The sequence below is a fragment of the Crocodylus porosus genome, unplaced genomic scaffold (assembly GCF_001723895.1).
Source record: "Crocodylus porosus isolate Cpor-Errol unplaced genomic scaffold, CroPor_comp1, whole genome shotgun sequence".
Classification (NCBI taxonomy): Eukaryota; Metazoa; Chordata; order Crocodylia; family Crocodylidae; genus Crocodylus; species Crocodylus porosus.
Window position 1 is genome coordinate 34,080,870 of NW_017728906.1, and position 27,771 is coordinate 34,108,640.

The 27,771-nt window shown below is 43.9% G+C and overlaps 1 long non-coding RNA gene across 1 annotated transcript in view; it reads left to right on the top strand.

Annotated features, from left to right (window-relative positions):
- The window catches only part of LOC109305757, a 13,812-nt gene extending 6,352 nt beyond the window's left edge, over positions 1-7,460 (top strand). Inside the window, exons 2-4 of the long non-coding RNA XR_002099701.1 lie at positions 733-832; positions 4,700-5,016; positions 7,318-7,460. This is a non-coding gene — a long non-coding RNA (uncharacterized LOC109305757). The remainder of the gene's footprint in view (positions 1-732; positions 833-4,699; positions 5,017-7,317) is intronic.
- Positions 7,461-27,771: the final 20,311 nt, after the last annotated feature.

The following is a 27,771-nucleotide window of genomic DNA, read 5'->3' on the forward strand; positions in this document are numbered from 1 at the left end:
CCCCCAACCCGGCTGGGCAGCTTGTTCCAGCCCCAGCCCCAATCCCTCCCTCCCTCACTGTGGGGACGTTAATATACCCCCACCCCACGCCCCTTCCCTCCCCGCTCTGCCCACCATAACAGACTTAACAGGTGGAGGCAGCTGTGTCCAGCATCTTTGAGGACTGCCTGCATAGTCTATGGCTGACTCTCTGAATCAGTGCCAAATCTGCACATCTGAATCAGCCAAATCAAATTGGGACAGTGATTTGAATCACTGAATCGAATCACTGTCCCTCCGAATCAGCCGAATCTGAATCTGAAGCAAGTACTTGCTGCTTCACACAGGCCTAATAACCAGTGAAGTTAGGGTGGATTTGAAGGATAGAAACCCACATAGTAACAGAAACTTGTTGATTCCTCTGACTTGAACTGGGGTCTGCCCCAAAATCAAGGGATGGAGAAAGGTAAATTAGAGCTACACCTCCCTTACTCCTCTTAGCTAAGCATAGTGCTGCCTAGGATTAAGTCCATTGTCAGTCCTTGCACTAAACCATTCTTTCTCTTTTTTTTTAAATAAGCTCCATCTATATAGGAATTACGTTAGATTTGATTATGGCTGCCTCTTGTAGCACCCAAAGATTAGGGACCCTTTCATCTATGTTCAGCTACTTCAGTTTAATATCTTTTAATTCATTTTATCAGCAGTTGCAATTATTTCTCTTCATAGAGATTTATTGCCTTCCGTTATCAGACATAAGACCTTGTGCAGTCAAGCATCTGTGGGGCATGAAGAGCAATGCTTACAAATGGTGTCAGCTCTTGAGCTCAGGCGAACTCATTTAAAAAGACAGGTGAGTAAATAGGCTCTGTTTACTTTCTGACACTTTCCTTCCCTAGGGCATTAAAGCTAGCAAGCCCAACTGGCGAAAGGTGAAAAAAAACCCTATACACACACAGTCCTTTTACTTTCAAAGAAATTTGCAGAAAAAATAGTCAAGCACAATAGAGAAATAAAAATATAAATCCATCTGATTTCCTTCTCCAACCCAAAACCTGTTTTTTCCTGCTAATTTATCCAAACAGCCAACCTGTAATGCACTTTTTGACCACTGGGTTCTAGACTGTGGCAATATGAATTGAAAGAGAAGAAAAATGAGTCTCAGGACTGCAAATTTCAGTCAATATTGGTCCTTGGCTAACTCCCTAATTATTCCCCGGTAGCTGAGTGCCATCCCAGTATTCAAACATTTCATTTTCAGAAATTCATTTAATTTAATTCTTCATGTCAAAAGTCACATTTCTGAGTGGTTACTGCAGGTACTACATAATGCTCAGTAACTGGCACTACTGCACGGTAGCACCGGCACATGCTTTTTAAGTGACACTAACGCACAGTACAATTAGTCTACTGTGCATTTAGTGTCTCATGTAAACGTGCCTACTGTGTTTTCAAGGCTTCAAGACTTACTATGTTTCAAGAAATGCAAGTTTCTTTTGCTTGGTAGCACTTTCCCTCTGCCTTTCATGCAACCAGCTCTCTCCTCTTTAATCTCCTTGTCCATCACCAGGAATCCTAGCTTCCCTTGTTTATTATTTGTGTTTCAGATTCCCCGTGATTCTATAACTGTCATGATGCCTCTTGCCCTTTTTTAACACGAGGAAGATTTCATAGCTCTGCTTAGTGTCTCAAGTTGTAATAGCGTTTTTTTATAAATATGTGTGGGTTTTACCCTATAATTAGTGCACTTTGCATTGTGTCCTTTAGAAATTAAGACAATTCCTGGTTGTTTTTCAGATGTAGCATGAAGTTGAGGGAAGGAAAGTAGAGCATGTAATTAAATGATTCACCTTTCATCTCTCAGAACCTGATTTTAAATTTTTTGGCTAAAACCCTCAGTGGGCACATCTACACATGCAATTAATTCAAAGCAATAAACTCCAGCACTTATTTCACTAGAATTTATTGCTACCGGGAACACCATTTGCAGCGCATTGAGCCAGGTCAAAACGGCTCCTGCTGGCAAAGGATTCAGGGGGTCAGCCTGACTGCCTGGGCTGCTCCAACCTGGCTCAACATGCTGTGGAGGGGCTGGATGGGGCATGAGGGTGCTCCAGTGTGGAGATAGCTGGCAGGCAGCCCCTGCACTGAAGCACGCTTGTGCCCCAGCCAGTGGGGTTCAGAGTCTACACATGCTCTGCTAAGAAGTAAAAAACTCCACAGCAGTATAGTACTTGTATTTACAAGTACTACCCTGCTGCAAAACTCATTAGTTTCCTGTGGCCTAATAGCCCTATACATGTAGACACCAAGACGTTTACTGCTGAGCTAATTAGTCTATTCCACAGTAAACTCAGGTACACTAACCTAATGAAAATGAGTTTAATGGCCTCAGCCTCGCACCTGAATCATAAATACCAGTCAATCTGAGGGCAGTAAGAGCTTTTGTCCAGCAAAGGCTGGACTGGAACAAAAGTGACACTGCAGGTCTATCCGAGACATATTGGCAATGCTGGATGGTTCAGCTACACAGTATTGATATTTCCTGTTCTTAGAAGCAGGTGTAAAGTCTGGGAAAGCACAAAAGTTCCAAACTAGTATTAGGAACACTGTATGTGAATAGATAAAATAGTGTATTTCACTTGAGCCATGCCATCAGGCCAATCTAATACCAAATGGTAGAGAATTTATTTTTACTACTCCCATATTTATCTGAGAATAAAAATCTGTCTCTACTACATGATAATCTACTTAAATCTAAAGGTACAGACACATGACATGTTTATTAAATAATAAATTGATTTTATTACATAGCACAAGTGGAGCAGGCAATGTGGTATACAGCTCTAATACACAGTAAGCCATTAGAATACAGGATAAAGTTATCTTTTGATAAATACATAGTAACTTTACTCTGTGGGAAAGTCACTACATAAGATGAGTTGTATCATGCTTTCCTAGTCAGTTTTCTAGGCCTGGCCTTTGCTTAATGAAAAAGGCTTTCCCACCATTTAGTTTCCTGTACTAATGCAAAACATATATGAATGAGTTATTCAGTATCACAGAAGTGCATGGCAGTGTACGGAAGAGTCAGAGACAGTATCCCTACTCAAGGGTGCATCCCCATGAGGGGGGACATGCATTTTCCCAGGGACAAAGAGCAGTGGCACAATGTGCCGCTGATGCTTGTCCCCAGGAAATGCCTGTGCATGTACACTGTAGCACGTTACCCTGAGCGGGGTAGGGGAAGCTGAGACCAGCACCTGGGATGGCCCCAGAAGCTTCAGCTGGGATCCTGAGGGTCTCCAGGGGCTGCAGCCATGGCAATCCAGCAGGACAGAGCCTGGCCAGCAGCTGGACCATGGCTCCAGCCAGGCAGGCTCCGGTTTCTGGTGGTGTATGTTACCATCATAAGTGCTGTTCCACTTTTTTAAGGTGTGGGGTTTTTTGACTCTAAGATCTGCCAGTGCCAAGAAAAACCCCTACACTGCTGATTAGCAGCACGGGGAATGTCTGCATGCGTGGCATGTGTGGTGGGTGGTGCCGCAGATGAGTCTGTGGCACAACATACTGCATAACTGCACTCAACTGGACACACCCCAAGAGTGCATATACTCTAACAGTGGATCCAATATCTTAGCGGTGGGGTTTTTTCATTGAGGAGTGAGGAGTGGGTCAGGCCCTCCAGTTCTGCCTCAGCAAATAGGGTTTATACATTTACCTGTGCAGAGTATCATCAGCTTTAGTGGGTTTTTTGCAGGAATAATGTTCCCTGCAGGAGCATCTACATGAGATGCTACATTGCCGTAGCAACAAGCTATGGTGATGTAGCTTATCGCTACAGCAATGTAGCATCAGCAGGCACGAATAATGATGTTGCTGCTACTGTGCAGTAGTAATATGCTACTGTGCTCATTGCTACTGCACAGTAGGGTCAAAAACGACCCATGTGGCACCAGGATTGTGCGGTACCAACGGTTACTGCACACTCGTTTAGTACTTGCTAAAGCTAAAGTACTAAAGGACTGCACAGTAACAACAGAGCAGTCAGGCGCAGATGTAGACACACCCTGCTACCAGATTTGCTTGCAAGTTTGGAATTTAAGTTAGAACAACATGGGAGAGAACAGGAGAAGATGTGAGAGAGAGATTTGGGAAGTAAAATGCTCAGTTGGCCCTAGGGAGAATTTCCCTTGATATGGGGCCTTTGTTCACAAACAGACAAAAGAGTAATGCTGAGATAGGGCTCCTCTGGGTATAACAGGTGCCACTATAGCACGATCACAGTGCCTGGTAGGGGCAGCTGGCTGAGGAAAGCCATCATGTGTTTGCTTGTTACCACAAAGTAAATTTACTATCAAATAAAGCTCAGGGCAAATTATTCTGCAGTAATAGTATCATAGGTCCTGACATAGTTGTAAACTTACATTATTTGTGAAGTTTTATTAAAAATGGAGTAAGTGTCATGGTAATAAAAGTAAAGGGCATTGCTTTAGCTAGGCCTAACATGCTCGCTTCCCATGTTGCCTATTGTTTGGCATGTCTGGTAGAAATGGGTAAAGTCTTACTTTGTGAAGATGTTACTTGCCTTGGAATCAAATCGTGCAATGAAAAAGTATTCATAGATGAGCAAAAGCTTGCATTTGATACAGGCCAGAAGTGGTGAGCATGCACAGAAGAGGAAACAGCAACATAGAATAGCAACATCTCTTACTAACAGAAGTTATTAAGGTGGTAAGGGGGAATAGCAGTGTCTTCTTACCTCTACAGGCAGAAGAGGGTTTGTGGGTAGAGGCAAAGGTAGGTTTGAGCTATCACCTGCATTATATTCTGGATCCATGGAAATTTACCATATACCATAACACTGACCTTGTCAGTAATGTCCTATACAGAGATCTAGCACTTCCATTTTTGGATCCAGCTCTTTATGCTTGGTCTCAAGATGTCCAACGCTGTGAAAACACAGAATAGCTCCACTGCCAGCCCAAGCTCCTCTTTCCTCAACTCTGATGGACATTCAAGTTTGGTGGGATTCCTGTGAGTCTGCATTCCTCCTATGTAAACTCAAGTCTTCAGAGCCTATGGCCCATTTCTTTCTGCAGATACAGAAACCCTTTTATGCAAGAAGCAACTGGAATGGCGAAACTTGTACACGTTCTCGATATACTCCTTACTAGTGTTAGTGCTTCGTGGCTATTGACGCCTTTTTTTCTGCAGGTTCTCTCTTACACTGATGGCATTTTACCTGTTTGATAATTCAATTATATGAAAATCCCTTGATATCGGTCTTAGTTTTGTGAAATCCCTTATCTACTGCTTGAATATAGACAGGCATTTTGTCAAAACAATAAAGCCATTATGTCAACACAATTAATTCTGTTAGCTGATTAAAACATTCTGCTAAGGAATTAGCCTCTATTTGAGTAAAGCCAAATTAGCCCAGAGTCTTTGATTCCTTTGTCTTTGACACTGGATGAAGATCTTTCATATGAACATAACCTTTTTAACAGCAAGAGAGATTCTGTGTTCTGCTAGCAAACTAATGTGACCTGAGGCATAAAGATGTAGTTATTCTTGTTAGTCTAAAGATGTAGTTAGCCTAAAGTCAAGTAGAAGCAGGATAGAATTGCACCTTATAGACTAATAAAAGGCATTTCACCGAACCATGCCATTCCACCTCCCGCTTGTCTCCTTAGACTGTTAGCTCTTTGAGGGGCTGTTCTTTACTTTATATTGTACAGGGTCCAACTTCCTCTTTAACTCAGGCACTGCCTTCCTGTTACACATTTGTTGAGTGTCAGAGGAAACATGGATCTGATTTCTAAGTGGATTCTTTTAGTACTACTGCAGTGCTAATGATAAGAAAAGGTACTTAATCTTGGTTGCTATAATATAGATCATTTCAAAATCTTTGGTTTAAGACTAGTTTAAGACTAGTTGAATTTGGCATAGATAGGAGCTGTGCTATCCTTGTGTCATTTGACTTCAGAAAAAAAGGTTACATAGTGTATTTTGCATACCACACACTACAGGCCACTTTTTTCCTGAAACTCAGCTGTTTGAAATCAAGGTGCATGGGTTAAGCAACCAAATACAGTAGCAGCCTGCTCTGTGCATGCCCCCATGCTGGGGCTGGAGTCAGGGGCTACATATATGGCTTGGCTGCACCTGGAACTGGGGGCTGTGCAAGTGCACAGGTGGAGCTGGAGCTGGAGCTGGCACTGAGCACCCTGGCTAGCTACAGCTGCTGCAGCACTGGCATCCCCTCTAAATCAGCATCCAGAGCTAGTGTCCCTTTCATCCCAAACCAAGTAAGCTACTGCTGGGCTTCCTAGTTGCTGACTCCGGATATGCTGCACAGGTGCAGTCACTGCATGGCACCTGTGCAGCATATACAAGGTTACTTTCCCTTTCCCCCAGCAGAGCCTGGTGCTGTAGAAGACACTACTGACTCAGTAGGAGCCTCTGTCCCAGCATCAGCTTGATGTCTTGGGATTCAGTTGCATTGTATTTCCTTGCTTGCCAGCAGACTCAATAGGGGAGAATAACCACCTCTGGCTGCTGTTAGCCCTCTAACTGCTGGCTCTCCCTTTAACAAAGCAAAGCTGCAGGGAAGGAAAGGGAGAGTAACTCTTGGAGGGGCATCCTCAAGGTGCTGCAGGGCAACCCCTGCTCTTGCAGATGCTGCTGAGGGAGAAATGGTCCACAGACAGCAAGTAACTAGAGGGTTAATAGAGCAGGCACAAAGCATCGCTCCATCCCACTGCAGCTGTCGGCATTTATGCTCCTGTCAAGAATTTTTTTCTGGCTTATGAAAACAGGGTGTCATATATGTCTTAGCAGGTGTGGGAGAGGGGCATGTGAGTAAATATGGTTTTTGAAGCTCTTGGTCCCAAATATTTTTCAAGAGTGATGAAAATTAGAGGTTCAAATCGTAATACATTTTTTTTCAAGGAAATTGAAATTCACCCACCACAGATGGTCCCATGTCCCATGTCAGCACATAATGATCAGCAGCATAAATTCTTGTGTGTACCCTCTATACTGGAGTGCATTTTGCTTGCAATTTCACAGGCAGCACCATTCAGTCCTATGCAGGTGAGGAGCAGCATGAGAATTTTCCTACTAAATAGAAAAGAAGGGGTGATTGACAACACTTAGGCTTCCATTCTTCAGATGGTACCATTCCCCCATCTAAATATAATAAAAATATCACCTTGTCACTTGCCTGTAAATATAAGGCATCTTTGATCATCTTTAAAAACAGATATTGTAGAAAATAAATGTAAATGTGAACTACAGGGGAAAATAAATGCTTCATATTTTACTTGGCCACAGGAGTCTGCAGCAACGTGTCCAAAACAACAGAAAAACTGCTCTGCCAACCCAGACACCTCTTCTCTCAGCCTTCATAGGCATTCAGGTTTGGTGGGATTCCCGTGACATTCTGCATTCTACTTATGCAAACACAGGTTGTTTAAAGCCTGTATTAATGTAAATAATTTTTATATGATATGTGAGCGAGTTATTCTATATCATGGAAGTGCATGGCACTTCACAGGTGAGTAAGAGACAATGTACATACCAAAGGGTACTTGTACTGTAAGAGTGGATCTGATAACTGCAGTCAATGAGAGTTTTTTAATATTGTTTTGAGCAAGTGTTAGGTCAGGTCCTCAGGTTCCAGGTCTGTCTCAGTGAATATAGTGTACATATTTACCTAAGGAGAATACTGTCAGCTTTAGTGGATTTACCAAAGGTACTGTAGTCCTTGGTACTGGGTTTGGATTCAGGCTAGGAATTTAAGTTAAACAACAAGGTGAAAGAGAAGCAGAGGCAAGTAAGACATTAGAGAGAGAGAATGGGGAAGTAAAATGCTGGACTGGGCCTCAGGAGAATATCCTCTGACACAGAAATTGATTAGGACAGCTGCAGGCCTCTTTCCATAAATGTTGGCAAAAGAGTAATGCTGGGATCTATCTGGGTTGTCTATAATAGGTGCCACTATAGCAATTCTGCCTGTCTCTACAGCTTCTGGTGGTCTGAGGATCCTGGCAGGTGTCACATTTATTGCATGATTAATTATGCAATTGCACAACAATTACAGTAGCACTGTAGCACTGCCAAGTGCTCAGTCAATATATGGCATAATAAAATGCAACAGACACATCTGATGCAGGTTTGAAATATAATATGGAACACCTTTGTGGCTGGTTTCTATCATGCTCTAAATTAAAATTGATATGCATCCCACACCTGGGGCTGCTCCCTGTCCAATGTGGGTATCAGCTTCTTGTCAGGATCAGGCACAGGGCAGTCCCAGGGTCCAGGACACAGCAGTCCCTTGCCCAATCTCCAGGATCAGCTGATCAGTGGGATCAGGCAGGGGGCCCCAGTAGTCATGTGACTGGAATCTAAGAAATGTTATACCTGGTGCCAAAACTGTCACATCCTGCCACACAGTCTGGCATGGCAGGAGACGTGATTTTTTTTACATCAGGCATAAAATTCTTTGGAACCCAATCATGCCTTTATATTAACATCTGTCCAGGTCCTAAGTTAGGAGCCCCTGACATTTTGCCCACTTCAGCAGTCTATGGCACACAGCTGTTTTAGGGTATAGATGCATGTACAATGGGAGCTATTTCGAAAGGGGATCATTGCAGCAGCTCTTATATCCAGACAAGCTGGGAATTCTACAAATGTAGCAAAACCACAGCCAGTTTTGTGCTGCATCTTCCAGAATCACACTCACAGTTATGCTAAGTAAAGTAGTGAGGATACCAGGGCAGTGGGGAATGTCACACATGCATCTTATAAATGAATTATTTTTCTTTCACTTCACTGCATTTTTGTTTTTTCTTTTACACCATCTTGGCATTAACTCCATATTGGCATTCCATTTATATTTCCTTTTAAGGGTTGTGTGTTAGTTCAGAAAGGAGTTCATTTACCTGCTTGGTCACAGGCTTTTTTGGCCAAGTCACTTAGCCTCTTTCTTCCTCAGTCCCCCAGCCCCTCCATGTGGAAAATGGGAATAAAAGCCCTGCTTCTCCTACTCATACTCTGAAAACTCTCAGGTACCTACTTAGAAGGTCTTGGTTTTCTGCTCAGGGTCACACTGGGCAGTAACTGCCAGTACTGCATAGTCCCAGTGCCACATAGTGTCATAGTTTGTGCCCATCGATGCTACATCGCCATAGGGACAACCTACATCACCATAGCTCGTCATTATGGTATGTAGCATCTTGTATAGACGTGCCCACTGATCACCAGATTTGGGGTCAGAAAGGAATTTTTCCCCCACATCAGATGGGTAGGGACTGTGGAGGTTTTATCTTCCTCTGTAGTGTGGTAGGTGATGGTCTTTTTTAGGTCATATATTAATGACTTTTTCAGAAGTACTATCAATGCTGTCTGCAAAAGAGTCTCCAAATCCAATGGGAAGACAGATGCAACAACCTTAGCATCCTTCTGCAAGCAAGCAAGTATTGAGGTGACAGTCATCTGACATCAACTTCATTGGGTCGGCTATGTCATCCAGGTCTGCTTGCAGGCACTAAAAGAAAAAGTGCTTTACCAGAAGAAGCAGTGCATTACTTCAACCCAGCTCTGCACCATCCGTATAGATTGGGCACTTCAGTGGTGCTTTTTGGCACTTTGAGCTAAAGCAAATTCAATTAGCTATTAAATAAAAGCACCAAAGCCCTGCTAAAGTACCCAATCTTTACAGAAATCAGATGAACTGCCTCTTCTGGGTGATGCATAAAGCGGTTCGTTTCTCTGGAGGCCACAAAAATCACAGACACACACTCATTAGATGGCACAAAAGATGTATTTGCAAATAGGGTCAGAGCAGAGTCAAGAACTCAGATTACTCCGAACCAACAAAGGAATTTTGCAAGGAATATTTATCTTCTCCCTCCTGGGCACGTGTGCAGAAACAGGAACTCTTACAGCTCACTTCCGTTTCATACAAGCATACATGTGGTTACATCACTACATACATCGTATGTATAGTATAATTAACTACTTAAGTATGCAGGGTGGAGAGGTAAATATGCATCAGCTAATTAAGCATGCTCAGAAACTACAGCAGGTCGCCAAGAGTTCAAACCCCCCCCCTTTTCAAGGACACAGTCAGTTGAATTCCAGCTTCTGTAATCTGTATGAGAAAGGCTAGGAAGAAGCTGGGGGAGAGTCTGCGAATTAGCATAAGAAAAGCTGTGGCAAGGCTGGGAAAGGAAAAAAGTCCTTGGCAGTGTTTCTTTCTTATCAGGTGCAAGATGCAAGCTGTGCATTTCTAACAATACTCCATTTCTAACAATATTCCATTTCTAACATGGGCATGCACAGAGCTTGGTGCAGGAATGCATGGAGTTTAAAATAAAGCACTGTTTAGGTTTTTTTTAATGTTTGCAAGCAGTCTGACTTCAGGCTCCCAAAGCAAGTTTTCTCCCAGGTCAGCTCGGGCACACATTCAAGAGGAGGGCAAAGAATGCACTTCAGGGACATCTTCAAGGCCCACTTTAAAAAAATGCAATATCAATGTCAACTCATTGGAGACTATCACCCAGGACCACCCCAAATGAAGGAAGAGTCTGCTGCAGGGATCTTAGTGCTTTGAAACCTCATGACATCAACAGGAGGTGGAAAAGCAGGAACAGCGTGTTGAGGATCAAAACAAGTATCCAATGCCACCCACCCCACACGGAAACACAGTAGAGTCTGTTGATCCCGAACAGGCCTCATTAGTCATCTTCAGACATACAGGTAAGACAGTCATGGAAAACAGTCATCCTAGACTGTGAGGGATTGCCAAAGATTAATGAATTGTTCCTCTTGCATTCCAACAGCAGGGTGTTGGCAGTGTCTTCATATCTATGGCATATTATATGATGTTCTTGATTTCTCTGGCTTTGTCAATATGGTCAGTATAGTGTGTGAGGGTTTGGCATGGATCCTCAGTTTCCCTAAACTAATTATGGTGACCCTATTTAGGAAGCTTTGAATAAATAGTGTTCTGTGAATGCAGGAAAGTAGATCCAGGCCTTTAAGGCAACCCTTTCACTGTTTCTTTGTAAGCACTGAAGACAGAAAAGTAGGAACGAAACTCACAGGCTGCTTTCATTGCTTTGCCAAAGCAGTTAAATTGGTGTTCTCTTGCTAGTCCATTCAGGCCTTTTGCTCAGCCTAAAATGTGTAGGAGTGCATCATTTTTGTGTGTTTCTACCTTCTTCTCTGCACCTTTGCAGGATTCAAAGCACAAGAGCAAAATTGATCTTAGCCCTAATTCTATCGCTGAACAATACAGCATGCAGCAGTTACAGAGCGCAGCATTGTATGTATAGTTTTTGATGTTGTTTCTAAAAGAGTTTTGCAGACTTTACCAAGATTTCCTCAATAAATAACCTAGGAAATTCCTGAGATTGTATCTCAATATCCAGAACTCTTGCAGTATTGGGGCACCTGCCTCTTATCTTTTCAGTCCAGTGGCAGTTAAATTGTTTTGCCTTCTGCTTTCTGAAAGGCAAGAGTTTAGCTTCACATAGTGCAGGGTAGGATGTGAACTGTTTGATTATCAATGGAATCTTGATTAGCAATTTTCCTTCCGTTTGTCCTTGCAATAATTAAGGAATATTCAGCTGCTTTTTCATATGTTTAAGTAGCTCCTTTTTCTTTCCACTAGGCCAACTCTTATTTCTACTGCAAATAATCAACTTCAGTAGAAGGAGGCTTTGGACCTTTGTTTTCATGTATTGCTTTGAAGCAGTTTGTAAAATACCATTCTGGCTTTTTCTTTGCATGCTGAGCATGAGAGTGATGCAGCAAAGCACTTATTTAAGCACAGGTCAGATTTTAAGCACAAAAGCAATCCCACTGAAGTCAATACGCTGCAGTTACGCGCCTGCCTAAGTGTTTCACTGGACTGACATGAGAAATCTCAGAACTTGCAAGAATCCACTTGTGTGAAACAAATATGGTCAGCTTCAAGTTTGCCATGGCTTTAATTTTATAGGCAGGATTTTTTTTCTATTTATCATTTATTATTTGACATATTTTCAACACATTTGCTGTGGGGTAGTCCTTGAAGTGGCTATCTTAGTGTGCTGCCAGAGTCCCATCTAACATATGGTATATTAATATAAAAAAACCCTTGGCAAGCAAGATAATCTTACTCTCTGAACTCATAGGAAAGCATAGGAATTAACAATAGTAACAAACAATATAATGATTAATTTTCCATTTTTGGTTAACAAACCAATTTCCCTATATAGCAGTATGACAGCGTTGTCACCTTACACATAAAACACTGGAAACAGAGTTGTATTTGTTGTCTTGCTTTTAGCAAATGTTCCACTCAAAGCACTAGTACATGCATATGGGAAGGCATCTTGAATTCCCTGGATGAACTAGATAACCCCACAGGACATTTCCATCTTTAAATCTGAAGATGCTTTAATGCTCTCTGAAGTGGTTCATTTCTCAACTGTCCTGAGTAAGCCCTCTGCTTATGAAAGCTTATGCTGTACATCTCTGATTTAGTTATCTGTGCAATTCTACCCTGGTTTCTGCCTGACTTCAGACTAACACAGCTAATTACCTCTTTTTCCTTAGATGTAGTTACAGCAGGCCTGACAAGTACAGACACCTTACAAAATGTTGTCTGAAATGAGTGTGTGGATGATGCCTGCCTCCAAAATGTACTTTAACATTCTTCTAGGTAACATTTAAATAGAGTTGCATTAAGAAGAACCTAAATTGTGTATTGATTCTAAATTACATTTTTCCGTTTATTTTTCATTTGCCAAGTTTATTAAATCTTCTGCATAGAAGCCTGGTATCACTTATCCTAGCCATAAAAACTAAATTAAATTTCTATCATAAAACATTTCCTTCCTCAAAACTGAGGCAGTTCCTGATTTATAGTAAATTAAATGGTATGGCCTACAAGAAAAAATGTATAACTACTCTTGTTATGACAGACTATAGCCAAAAGGTGGCAGCACCATATTGATGTTGTATTTATATACTTCCCTGGAGGTAGAGGTGCACTGTACTTGACTCATGCATTTACAAATGATTGCAAAACTGCATGCTGAACATCATGTATCTTGCTGAATAGTGACAATTCCTGCTATGGTGTCATCACAGCATGTCATCTCAGACAGACAAAAATGGGATTCTATTTAAATAAAAAGGTCAGTACAGAAATAAGTTAGTGTACAGTATCACCCACACCTGTTCTTCAGGCACCCAAGTTTGAAATGGCAGAACATACCAAAATGTCTCTATCCACAATGCAGCTCTTTCTTTAGATTGACTTACAGAATTTGATCTGTTAAAATGGATATCTAACAGGCCAATTAGACCTCAATAGTATGCCTTACAACATATTTTGAAGGAAAGAATAATTAAATACAACTAGGTAATTGGAAGATCAGATAAAATGCAACATGAATTTATCAAAGGTAAATTGTGCCAGCATGACCTGAAAGGTTTCCTTGAAAACCTCGAGATAAAAACGGAAATAGGGTAAGTCTAATTCATCTGGTGCCTTTGAAATAATGGCACATGAAAAATTAGTTCAGCTTGAGAAGATGATGATTAGCACAAACAGTGCAAGGCAGGGAGAAGCTGGCTCAAGGATAGATGACAATACATAGTGCTAAAAGGAAACTTTCAGACTGGAGCAAGGTTACTAGCGGAGTCCCACAAGGATCAGCCTTGGGACCAGTTTTATTTAATATTTTCATTAATGACTTTAGCACAGAAAGGAGTGAGCTAATGACATTTACTGATGACATTGCCTCCCAACTTCATGTCAGTATGGAAAGGAATTGGAAAAGTGATGCAGGCAGAAAGGGATGACCTTGAGGACTGAAGTAATAGAAATGGAAGGAAATTTAATTATACGCATTGCATGGTCATGCATTTGGGGACCATAACCAGAATTTATGCTATAAACTGGGAGCTCATCAATTCAACATTACCAAGGAGGAGAAAGACCTGGATGTATCTGTCAGAGATGTAACAGGGCATCTCTGTGTCCGGGGTAGTGGCAACGCACTAGGCAGCACTGAAGGCCATGTTGCCACCAGTGGCACCCAGTGCTACTGCCCTTGTCATTTCTAACCCTCACTACCAGTGACAGAACTTGCTTTTGTCAATCGAGGATCACTATGAGCCACCAAATGTGATGCAGAAAAATATTTCCAGTCGGTAGAGTGAGGTATTAAAGCAAATGCTCAAGGCTGGTATAAGAAAGTCCTAATTGGACCTGACCGTGTACAAGTCTGGTCACCCATGTCAAAGATTCATTCAAACAAGAAGAGGTGCAGAGAAGGGTCACTGAGGGGTGAGAGAGAGAGACTAAAATAAAGTCTATCCCAATACTCACAGGAGAGGGATGCTCTCAAGCAGGCCTCGGGCACCTGTTCCTGCTTACATGGGCTGAACATGGAAAAATGGCTGTGAAGTCCCTGCAGCCCTGAAGCACACTAGAGATGGAGGTTTTGAGAGGTGCTGCTGGGGCTGCCCTGGGCTTGGTAATTTTGAGCAGGAGGGGGTGTGGAGGGAGGCGAGCCATTCTTTAGAGTGGCCCTCTGGCTGTCATTGTGCGGGTGATGGCTGTTTCATATAAGTAAATTTGACCACTTAATGCCTTATCAAGACCCACAAATGCAGAGATAGTCAATAGGCTTCTGGGCTCCTGCAGGAGTTGAAAACAAGACAATTTAATTACAGGCATCTTTTTAATTGCTGTGAACAAGCAAGTAAATGGTTGAATTAGGGCATTTTAATTCAAGCAGCTTTTACATTGGCACCAAGTATCGTGGAGAAACTGTATCTAGAAAATACTTGTTGGGAAGCTACGGGGTCCCCTCTCAGCTCCCCCGTTCTCTGCTCCGGTGATGGTGAGGGGGAAGCTTTGGTGGGCCAAAGCTGTCAAGCTACCTATAGCCAGCTGAACCTGCTGCAGCCACTGTGGTCAGTCTGTTTGCCACTGGGCACTCCCTGCATCCAGAGATGAGAGGGGCCAGGGTAGGGGTCTGGGGGTGAAGGGGAAGAAGCAGTGTCTTGGCTGCTGAAGTCCTAAAGCCAGCTTCCTCATCTGGTTCAACAGCCCCATCTCCATTCCCAGGAGCCCTGGCTTCCAGGCCTCTGGCAGAGTGAGGCGGGACCGTTGTGTGGAGCATGCAAGTTCTCAGTGCTTGGAAGATGTGGGCTCTGGCCTTCTTCTCGGGTGGTAAGCAAAAAACCAGTAGCTATCTGGTTGCCATGCAGGTCAGTTTGTAGGTGGGGGTGGGTCCTTGGCAGTGTAGTTTTACAGCCAGGACTAGAGTGACTGGAAAAAGTGTAAATTGGGATTCCTGGAGGGCAGGCTGCTCAAACAGCCCCAGGGATCACCTTATGACAAGGAAGCAGAGGTCCTCAGAGTTTAAGATGCAACAAAATATAATTAGCTCTTGTTGCACTACCTCTTTTGGCCACATGAAGCACAAGACAGGGCTCAGACATCTGTTTCCTTGGGCTTTGCACTGCCTTAAAAAGTGTTAAGGTGGCTTTGGGGCAGCACAAACTGTTTCTACCCTGAGAGTATCAGGGATGTGGCGTACATGTACCATTAAAGAGCCTGGCTCCTTTAATGTACTAAATCCAAGGCTCAGCGGGGCAGCATCGCTTTTTATGAATACATTGGGTGGGGTGAACACCAGGAAGCCCTCTCCCTCCCCTCCCCCCCAAAAAAGGTTAAACTAGGGGATAGTGAGAACAAATGGTATAAACTGGACATGAATAAAGTAATTATGATGACTTTAACCATAGGCACAGTGTGGTTCTGGGACAAGCTTCCAATAGTGGAGGTGACAGACAATATTAGTCTTAAGATGGAGTTCAAATGATTTCTGGAAGGGATTACACAAGATGTTGTGGTCTGTGATATGAGGGGAAGGAGCCCTGTGATCCGGAAAGACCTTTTCAGTCTGCTGTTCCTAATTGCTCTAATATACTAACTTTGAAGTGAAGCAAAGTTCTTCAAACTGTCCCTAACGCCCAAATCCAGCTTCATCTTTAGGTGCATAAGTAACATTTACACAACTGCCTTAACAGCATTTAGACCATGGATGATGCCAGGGAGAGAGGTAAGGAGGAACCTAGTGGTTACAACACTTGCTCAGGGAGTAGAAGATGTAGGCATCCTCATACAGAAGGGATTTGAACTACTATCTCCTACTTTCCAGCAAAATACCCCAATTAACAAGCCATAAGCTAGGCATGGCCATGATCAGTCTCTATCCCTTTAGCAGGCAGCCAAGAGGGGAAGATAAATGGAAGGACAACAGGCAACCTTGGGTGGCAAGCTCCAGCCAAGAGTGGGACCCAAGGACAAGTGAGAAGTAGAACAGCCCATATCCCACTGCTGTCTATCATTTTATCTGATGCAAATAATGCAGGAAAAAATAAAATGCAGGAAAAAAACATTAAGACAGAAACACCAAAGCAAACCCAGAGCCTCCTTCTTTCCAGGCAGTTCCTCTCTCACTGAGCCACAGAGTCAGATTTCCTTGAATTTGCTCTACTTCTGGTTTCACAGGTTCTCTTCTAGGCTGCTAAGTGAGACAACTACAGTTCATGGGATTGAGGCACTTTGGTGAGAAGTGGGGCACTTTCTAAGTTCAAACTCCTCTAGGTTGCAGGGGAGGGGGACTAAAACCTACGTTTCTTAATTTTTGGGCAAGTAACTTAACTACTAGGTTATTAAGCTAAAAGCTGGGAGCACCCTCACCCTCCTCCTCCACCTCAAACAGTCAGTAGTTTTAGTTGTTTAGGACTTGTGCAGTGTTTCTGTGCCTACCCAGATGAAGTGTGCTTGCAACAGAGTGGCAGCGACCAAAGCAGGTTCTTCTGAACATGCTCAGGATGATTCAGCTAGTGGCACAGGTGGGCATAGGATCTAAATGTGCACAAACCATTCAAAATGCCAGTTGCATAGCTTAATTTAGCTGCATAAGTGCAATTTAATTCTGCTGACTGGGGCCTAAATGCTCATTTTTGATCCATTGAATGGCTAGCCTTAAAGGGGTGTTTTTATGTGAGTATCCCTATTGTTTACTTTTTTTTTTTAGACCGTTTCAAATTTTAAAAAGATCAATGTCCAGATGAACACAAGAAAAGCCAAGCTTTGTATTCTGATAAGGGGAATCGCTATGTGGAGTAGAGCAGGTATCATTTTCAAAGCTACACGCCTAAAGCTAGGTTCCAAAATCTGTTTTAGACGGTACCGAAGCTTTCTGAAATTCATTTTCATTCAGTTCCCATTGGAAGTGTTTTGGAAAACGAAGGCTGAGTGTAGCTGCTTTCTAACTGGGTCCCCGGAGTTCTTCTAAAATCAGAGTGAGCAACGATAGCTGGGATTTCGAATCAAGAGCCTGAAGTAAGGAACTACCAGAAATTGTGCTTTCGTGTGCAATAATAGTTACGGGGATAGTTACAGAAATAGTTATACTACCCAGGAGTTAAACTTTAGTACTGTACTTGCATTACAATTTCTGCACTATTGTGATAACATGCCTTTTGCTTCTTTGTTCCTGTTTACTAATAAGTCTAACAACCGTGACAGTGTCTTTCACCATTCTCACCGTGTGCCAAGAGAACGTCCCCCAGGTCAGAGTTGTGGTGGCACAAGAATTCGAAGAATACCATACATACTGTTAAGCAAGCAAGGCAGCTACAAGGTGCACCTGATAAACAGACAGCTGTCAGAAGCAAATACCAGTTCAGTTTCTTTTTTACCTGGAGGCAAAAGCTTTCTCAACTATGTGGCAGATCACTATAGCCTTCAAATGGGTCATTTCAGCTGGTGATGCAATGGAGCTACTTTCTACACAACTTAAGTGTTTTTTGTGTGAAGGGGGAAAGTAGAACAGCTATATATATGAGGCAAGATGAGTTGATCTTACTAGAACTTGTCTGTATCCAGCAGTGCCTTTGCTTTGGCGCCTGGAGAGGTTACCCCACTCCCCCCCACCTTGCTAAGGGGCACCAACAGGTGCTGCTCAGCCGGGGCAGGGCACGGGAAGGAGCCATGAGCAGCTAATTTGGGGGAAGCACGGGGACAGAGGAAGGGTGGCTCCTGCTGTTGCATGCACGCCCAGGCAAGCATGGGGGGGTGCCCCCTGGATCTGTGTGCAGGGCGAGAGCAGGCTGCTGATGTGGGCTTTGCCCGCCCACCAAATTTCGTTGCTGTGGCTCTGGCATCCAGAAGAGCCAGCCCAGTAGTAGTAGTTTGCACCTATTTCTGGGTACTCAGATTGCTTTCAAGAAAAGAGCGGTCACATTTTAAAATGTGACAAGCTGGCGTGAAATGTACAGACTCACTTCATGTTTTTTAAAAGAAGGAAGTGCAAACATTTTCCCCCTTTGTTTGGCAGGGACATATAATACTGTATTGAGGTGCTCTGTCCTAGTGCCAACAGTACTGAGAGATTCCCCCTCACAATAGAATTCTGTTCTTCATATGTTCCGGGGAGAAATTAAAATGGGAAGGGTTTCCTCGAACCAGAAATATACCAAGCTTTACCTGAATAGGATTAGATATCCATCCATGGCTTGATTTTCCTTTCCAAACAGAGGTTGGCAGGATCGGCTATTAACACTGGAAACTGGTTAATGGCTGTGTTATCATGTCATTGCAATGTGACAAACATCTTCACAGTACCATTCAAGAGGCTGTAGTGCCCTTCAGAGTCACTATATCACCATCATTTATAGGCAACTTCTAAGATAACTGTGCAGTATGCAAGCTCATCTGTTGAAACAGTCTGATTTTGCATAGACTAACCGCAGCTTGAAAATGGATAGTGGCCACTCTTTTTGTAATGTGCAGCCCAGTCACTGCAGCTATGCTGATCCATTTCCTTCCTCCCACTGGGGAACACACTAACCTCTGCAGCAAGGTGAAAAAAGCTAAAATTTGTATTGGCAAGTTGAGAGGTAGAGATGCTGTCCTGTGCAGGGTTGTTTAATTGGTATGGAGCTCAGATTTCTGTCCAATCCATTACACTCTCTTCCCAACATTGCCCTTGGGCTCTGATTTCTAATTTTATTAAATTAAATTGACCCAGCAGCAAAGAACCACTGTCTCCCTCCATGGGACAAATGTCAATAGTTGTCAGAGACATGTCACATGATATTGGCTCCACATTATATCTTGCTCCTGGAGTAGTGCTGTGGGCAATAGTGCTCTCAGCTGAAAGGAGGACACGAAACCTGGAGGTCGTTCTTTCTAGTTAGCTGGAGAAGCCACCTTGTTCATTTCCAAAAGTAACACATACATCCCTCCTCCCTCAGTTCTCATTGATTTCTGGACAAGATCCCTAGAAAGGAAGTTATTGTTTCCCAGTTTAGCCAAGCACTTAAATGTGAACTTAAGCACATGCATAAATGTTTTGGTGAATCAGTCCCCAGCAGTGAGTGAGACAAACAGCTCTGCCCATTTATCCTTTTCCCTTAAGAAGGGACCAGTTGAGGATTAAACGTAATTCCCACCAGCAATGGTGAAAGAAGTATTTGGCACCTCAGAGATTTCTTGGAGTTTCTTAGGTTTCCACTTTTTTCTAATAGAAACAAACTACTACTAGTATTATTTTATTTGTGTCATGGTAGCGCTCTCAATTTATTTCTTGCATTCTGAAGAAGCAAAATACTATGGAATAAGTTCCTCCTCATACTCCTGGCAATCATATTCACTCCATGCATGATGCATTTTGCCATGCTCAGTACAAATTAATAGCTTTTTATTAGTTTAACTGCTTTGATTAATTCCAAACATGCCCTTTATCTAGTGTTGTCATATATTACATGTGTATTTATTAGCAAACTACCATATCAGGCCTTTTACAATGTACTAAAATGAAGAGAGCATAGAAGGGGTGGAATGGAGAGACCCATTAGCCAGCTGATATTACAACATGTTATATATTTAGAGCCCATTCATAAAACCAGCCAGGTGAAAGTAAGACTGAAGAACAATGTCCTCAGGGATTTTCAATTTCAGAACAATTATAGTTTCTGCTGTGCTACAGAACTGAAATAATAGCTGGTGAAAATGTGCAAATGTGGGAAAGTTGGCGTAGTAATCATAAAAGTCAAACGTGGAGAAGACCTGTTAGAGTTAGTCAATTCTCCATGCCAGTGCAGGATAGTTCCTTATGCTATGTTTTTCAATATTATTTGCCCCAGACCCTAGTTGTGGATCAGGACCTTAATGTCTTAGCCCCATTTGGCTGAAATACTTCAAACGAGTTACCTTTCACTGGTATTCAGTACCAAGATTGGCCAGGATCTCCCTGTTTGGGTGCTTTTAAATAGGTTTGGACATAGTTATCTTGATGGTCTCACTACATTTTTCTTCTCTTCATTCCTTTCCTCCTTGTTACAGTACCTTGGCCTTCCAGAAATCCTAGTTTCCCCATTCTCTGCCAACACTTGGTGTTTATACCCTTCAAATACTTGCAAGTTGTTTATCCAGGCGCTGTGTTCATAACTCTTAGAAACTATGCAGACTTGCAGTGGAAAAGGGGACCAGGATGAACCCCCAGATAATGTAAATGGTAATTCCTTTGTCTTTGGTGTTGTAGATCCACCCTGTAGCCACTGGCGACTGGTAGGGGGTGCACGTGCCCCCACTAACGACCGAGACTGATGCTGTCGGTAGGGCTGGTGCCCCCTCTGACAAGGTCAGCGGCTTCTGCGAGTGCCCTGCCAGGTTCAGGAGGCACCAGTCACTCATGTCTGTAGCTCCTGATCTACCTCTCTAAAAACAAATCTTCCAGCCTCTGAATCCTCTGAACTCCATCCCCTGAAAGTGGCTTGCATATTTCTGGGGTAAACTTGTTAGAAATGACCACAGCAATCAATGGGAAGTTTTCATCAGCGTATGCTCTGCTTTTTAGCAGTATTTGTTTATTCCAAAATAATACCTTTGACATAGTCCTTGTTTCTTTATAGAAACCTGAAGGAGGCCAGTAGTCACTACTGAACAGCCATTAATTTAATATCCCTCTTCCTTCCTTGATTTATTAGTGGCATTTCTCACCCATGGCTTCTGCTTTTTCCCTTGAGGTACTTATTTTCCTCAAGCCTGTTGGATGGTTCCACCCATTTTGTTTGGTTTTTTGTTTTCCTTATCATTTCCCCCTTTCCTTAAACAGCTCCCTGTTTATTTTTCTCAATTCCTATTCCCTTCTCCACATTTTTTTTCAATTTGTCTAGGGCCCTTCTAAGTTTCTCTCACTGTTCATTTTTAAAGAGTTGTGCAGCAATTCTCAAAGCAAGATCAACAGACCAAGGCCAGTCTTATAGCTAAGCAGATACTGAACAATGCTGAGCCTAACAAAGTGGAGCCCCCTGCCATGACCTTGTAATTTGGGAATGATTTATTAGGATAATGGCTTATTAAAGACATGCAATACATTGCACACATTTTTGCACATGCGCTACATGAGGTGCTGAAAGTATCTGAAATGACACTTTCATGACTGTAAGTGAAAAATCTAGTCTTCCCTAATCCCACCTGTTAAAAAAAATAATTCTCATTCACCTTGTAAAAGACCCTGTGATCCACAGATGAAAAGGTGCAAGATCAGTTCATTAGTGTACAAAAAAGGAAGGATAGCTAAGGTACTGGAGTGCTGCCCCTAGCTTCCTGCATAGCTTTGAGACCATCACTCATTGCCGGTCCCACTGAATTCAACAGTCCTACACTACTTTACACCAACTGGGATTCTGGCCCTCAAGCTCTCTAGTTTATAAATGTGGATGAGGAGAAGCAACAGTAGAACTGGGGGAGAAGAGGGAGGTGACTGGGGCAGATGCCCCAGGTATCATTAGGGGAGACAGGGGGAGCATAAAAATAGCAGCTGCCACAGCTGCTGACCAGTCACACTGGCTAAGTATAGACAGTCAAAAAGCCTGAGGCTGAATCAGCTCAAGTTTTTCAGGTTAGTCTTAGCTGCATAGATTGAACAATAAGCATGTGGACATTCATTTTTGATTCCAGAAATGCAACCATATGCCTGCAGTGGCCCAGGCCAGAAGCTGGGGGGCACTAGAGGATGCCTCTCTGCTCAACTGGAGCAGACACCTTGGACCAAGGTTAGCCTGCCCACACTGCAAGCAGGGGGTTGTGGGAGAGGTGCAAAGCATCCTAGGATGCTGGGGGACTGTGAGTTAACTTTAATCTGGAGAGGATCTCGGGCAGAAGTTCAGTAAACTGATTTACCTAAATCAGTTAAGTCTGATACTACATCCATCAAGGTTTATCTCAAACCAATTTCAGTCATTGTGAAGCAATGTGTGTGCACTGAATTTCTGTTGTGTTACAGATTGAACTGGTTTCTGATCTCAATTATACCAGTTTATATCTAACTTCTGTCCTTAGCCACTCCTGCCCAGGATGCCCTCTGATGCCTCCAAGGAAAAGGATTTCTTTCTCTCTCTCCCCAATCCGTGTCTGTCCTCTCAGTTTAGATTGTAAAATCCCTGTAGGATCTTTCTAAATGCTTCCCCCATTACTGCAGGTTCTGAGTTACTGGAACACTTCAATGCATTTGTCTCTTACTGGGCATGTCTACACATGCCATTAATGAGCTATAGGCTTAGTGCACAGTATTTTAGTGGGCGCACAACTACACATGTACCCTGTTGAAAGCAAATCTGCTCCCAACAGGAGCAGTCCAGTACAAGGCTGCTCCTGCCCTGCTCCCCTCCCCGCCTGCAGGAGCTGTGGGGAGCTCCAGGCTCCCCTGGGGTGCTAGTCTGGGGGCTGGCAGGGGGCACACGGCTGGTCCTAATATGCACGGGACCAGAAGAGTTCTGCCAGCTGCAGCAGTAGCTGTCTTCTGGCTCAGTGCACATCAGGAGAGGTCCTGGTATGCATGGGGCTGGGAGACAGTGGCTGCTGTGCACATCCAGACACATTGCTGCCAGCCAGCCTAGTGCCGAAGGGGGCTTCCCAGTCCAACAAGGGGCTGGCTGGGAGCTATCCTGACAATGTGGCAGCTGCCAGCGAACCCCCAGCTAAGCAGGGAAGCAGAGAGCTCCCCAGGCCTGGTGCTACTCAGCTCCTGGCTCCTATAGGGAGATGGGAGCTGCACAGCACTGGGACCGGGTGGGGCAGAAAGCAACCCCTGTAGGAAGCCGGGAGTTGAGCAGCACAAGGACTGGGCCCCTTGCTGGTGTGGCTGATGGAGAGCAAATTTGTTCCTGGTCAGCATCTCCATGAGCACTACCGTGTAGTAACTACTGCGCAGTTAATCTATTACCTGTATATACAGGTACTAGCTAACTGTGTGGTTGACTTATTTACTAGCCAGTAGCTGCTGCGCACGGTTACACAGTGATGCTTTACTACACAGTAGATTAGTCTACTGAGCGGTAAAGCATGTCATAAAGATGCACCCGCAATGTATCATTTGCCACTAACTCCTTCCAGAAATTCTAGTAGGTTCCTTCAGTTTCTTTCAGAGAACTCAAACTAACTGTTAAATTATACTGGGACATAACCCTGTGCTCCTTAATTAAGCAAAATACCTACTGATTTGGAGGATTGAGCAAAACCAGCAGGGTCAGCCTTTTGTGATTAGTGGCTGAGAGGTTAGGAAATTACCAAAGTCTTTAATGCTCCTTTAGGAGTTAATTAATGCACTTTAATCTCCACAGAACAGTAGCAAATCTGAATCTATCCCTGAAAATTACTTTCTCTAATTGAATGACGTAAACTCCTTCAGTCCTGCCCCTTCAATACTGTGCTCTTCTGTATCAGCCAGTAAGGAACATGATGTTTGAATGGGTAAAAAAATGTTTAAACAGCTATCGAACTTGTAATCCTTTTTAAATATGACAATTTGGACCCAAATCATTGGTCTTTCTGCATCTGTATTTTGAAGGAAACAGTGACATCTTCTGGTCACAGAAGAGAAACAATGCAGTTAAGTGTTTCTTATGTAAATAATTTTCTTTCTAGATGGAGCTCATGGCATCACTGTACCAAAGGGACAAGTATAGAAGTTGGAGCTTTCATCTTTCAGTAGGTGAATCAGCAGCGAAACACTTGTCAGACTTTGAAATTAATCTTTGCATGGAAGTGTTATGATAAGCCAAGCAAAAGAATGACATCCATGGTTAATTCAGCCTGAATAAGGTACATCTATGCCGAAAGTTATTTAAACATTTCTGCATGATGCGAGAATTTTATAACAACTTTCTCCAAAGCAACTAGCCTTTCTATCACCCCAGCAATCTCCTAGCAGGACATCAATATTCTTTCTGGTTTTCAACCTAAACCTTTTCCAAATATCTGAAGTTGACCACTTTACTAGATGGGTAGAATAGTCACTAGCAGTGACAAACCCTGGGGACTATCAGCAATGGCCAAAGATTTGGAGGTAGCAGAGCTGGAAAATACTTGCTGGGTCATCTGCCATTTCATTACAATGCTGCATTTGTAGAAGCACAATTTTACTTTGTGCCTTCTAGCCTTCCCCTAAAGAAATGAACTAGTATTGAATCCACAGTTCATGCTGGCAGACTATCCTGCTTATGATAGCATTGATCTTTCTGCACCAGAAAGGCAAGAGTTGAAGGAAGACACACTGGTCAGTGGGGTCAAAGCTATGGCTGGTGCTGCAGAGAAGTACAAGGTGTCATGAGGGGGGAAAAGGGGGTTTTGCTGTGAGGAAGAAAATGGAGATATACTGAAGTAATTTTTGCTTCCTTTGCAGAGACTAATTAGAGCCCATGACCATTTTAGAGAAGAATAAGGGATAGGGCTGGTGTCATCTCCACAAGTTTTTGTCTTAATAAGATAAGCTGTAACACCCGGCTTTGTCAAGGGTAGGTTATGTCTAACAAACCTGGTGTCCTTTTATGACCAGGTAACTAGCCAGCTGGACAAGGGACATGAGACATGGGACATGGGACAAGGGACATGACATCATTTACCTAGACTTCAGTAAGGCTTTTGATACTGTGATGGAAGGTGCCTTAAGTGGGGTTCCCTGAGTGATGCACTATCTGTCCAGTGTGGGGCCCCTCCCCTCCCCTCACCTGCCATGACTTGGTGTTATTATATAGAGAGAGGGTTCAGTGGAGATCTTCTTCCTGGGGGGCCCCCCCAGGGATGGCAGTACTCACGGTTCAGGTGCGATGTTCCACAGGGCTCCGCCTCCCCTACACCCCATCCACTCGCCAACTGGATGGGAACCAGCAATGGTGGTTCGGTCATGCTTGATCGACCTTGGCTTGCCTCAAGGGGGACCCTGCGTCCAGGTGGGTTCTGTTGGTGCTTGTCAGGCTGCCCCCCAAATTCGATGAGTAGCCTTCCCATCCTGGAGACTGGCAAGCTATATGTGAATCGGCTGGCACCTACTTCAGTGCTTCTGAGTAGGGTGCTTCTGATCTTGAGCCTCTTCTCTCTTGTTCTTTTTTTCCCCCAAAAGAAATAGACCCCTGGGGAAGACAGGGGGGTGAAGTTGCCTCCTTTCCCCTAGCCTCCTACAGGGGGCTCAGATGCCTCCCCTGCTCTGCCTGCCAGCATTGAACCAGCTGCGCCACTCCTCTCTATTGCAGGAGCCTCAGAAAGTCTGGCATGCCTTACACCAGCATGCTCCCTCTCCTCCACCGCCTCCTGGGTTCCAGAGGGGCTTTTAAATCTTCCCATGGCTGCTGGAATGGCTGCCACAATTGGCTCAGCTGTTCCCCACTTGGGGAACAGCTGATTAAACAGCCGGCGTAACTCCGGCTCGTGCGGCTGTGGTTCCTGCTCTGGCTCAGGTTGCGCTCCGGGAGGTAAGTTCCCCCCATGGGAGGGCTGTTTGTGGGGCTTGGGGCCCGTAGGAACTGCTCTCTCTCCTTCGGGAGTGTGTGGGGGCATCTCACTGCCACAGATACTGTCTTCCAGAAGATTCTTTCAATTAAGCTAGAGGTACTGGCTTAGACCAGTCTACAGTGAGGTGGGTTGACAACTGTCTCAGAGGCCAATCCAAGAGAGTTGTAATTGATGGGATCACCTCATCCTGGAGGGCCATCTCCAGTGGTGTCCCCCAGGGTTCAGTGCTTGGGCCTGTGCTCTTTAACATCTTTATCAATTATTTGGATGAGGGGGTATAAAGCACAATGATTAAGTTTGTGGGTGACACCAAGCTGTGGGGAAATGTAGGCACATCTGAGGATAGGGTAAGGATCCAGGATGAACGTGACAGACTGGTCCTATGCAATCAGATGAGGTTCATTACACAAGTGCAGGGTCCTTCATTTGGGTAGAAAGAACCTTCACCAAAACTATATGATGGGTGGTGGTCACTGGCTGGCACTGAATCTGAAAGGGTCCTGCGGGTGACAATAGACCAGAAAATGAATATGAGCCAACAATGCGATGAAGTCGCCAGCAGGGCAAATAGAGCTGTTGTATGCATCAGCCAGTGTGTTGCTAATAGATCCAGAGAGGTGCTCCTCCCCCTCTATTCAGCATTGGTGAGGCCACAGCTGGAGTATTATGTCCAGTTCTGGGCACTGCACTTCAGGAGGGATGTGGATAAGTTCAAAAGGGTACAGAAAAGGGCCACCTGTATGATCAGAGGCCTGGAGGATAGGCCCTGAGGAGAGACTCCGGGAACCAGGTTTGTTCAGTCTGAGCAAGAGAAGACTGAGAGGTGACCTGATAGCCACTTACAAGTATGTCAAGGGTGAACACCAAGATCTAAGGGAGCAACTCTTAAGAAAGGCACCCCTTTGTTGTCCCAGAAAGGCACAAGCTAACTGAGGAAAAATTTAGGCTGGATATAAGGAAAAATCTACTTTAAGGGTATGTACAATCTGGAACACGCTCCCAGCAGCAGTGGTGCAGTTGCCATCCTTAGAGGTGTTCAAGAGGAGGCTGGACAAGCACCTTGTTGAGCTCATTTGAGCCCAGTAACCTCTTGTCCATGGCAGGTGACCGGAATTGATCTTATGGGTCCCTTCCAGTCCTTTGATTCTATGATTGTATCCCAGACTACACTTACAGTGCTTAAGTAGCAATCAGTATCACATCTATCTGCATGGTTGGTGTCTAGCTCAGTGGAGTCCAGCCTTTTAGGCAGGCATACCACAAATCTTAATTCACCCTCCCGGAATGCCACTCCAATCCCCTTCCTTTGCCCAACCTGGTGTTCTAATTTCTGCTTCTTGCTCTGTGCTTCCTGCCTGATCTGCTGATCTCCTTTCTGCTACATGCCACTATGCTGCCTCCCTCCACCCCAGTGCTCCATGTGCCACACAGAGGCTGTGTCATTGTGGGACATGTGCTGTAGGTGGGCCACTTGCCAGCTAGCTCATGTGCTATTGTCATAAAATGCTTTGAGTACCTCAGACATGGTGTGAGCTCCAGAAAATAATTAAACAAGTTCTTTTGGAGGATGTGAGGTTTGTCCTTGAGATCAGGCTCTGTTTCATAGTTTCACAGTAGCTAGGGTCAGGAGGGACCTGATTAGATCATCCAGCCTGACCCCCTGTCACAGGCAGGAATGAATACTGGGTTCACAAGACCCCAGACAGGTGATCATCCAACCTCCTCTTGAATTTGCCCAAGGTAGGGGCAAGGACCACTTACCTGGGAAGTTGGTTCCAGATTTTGGCCACCGTAACTGTAAAATATTGCCTCCTGATCTCTAACTTAAACCTATTCTCCATCAGCTTATTACCACTGTTCCTTGTCACCCCAGGTGGGGCTGGGGAGAAAAGGGCTCTTCC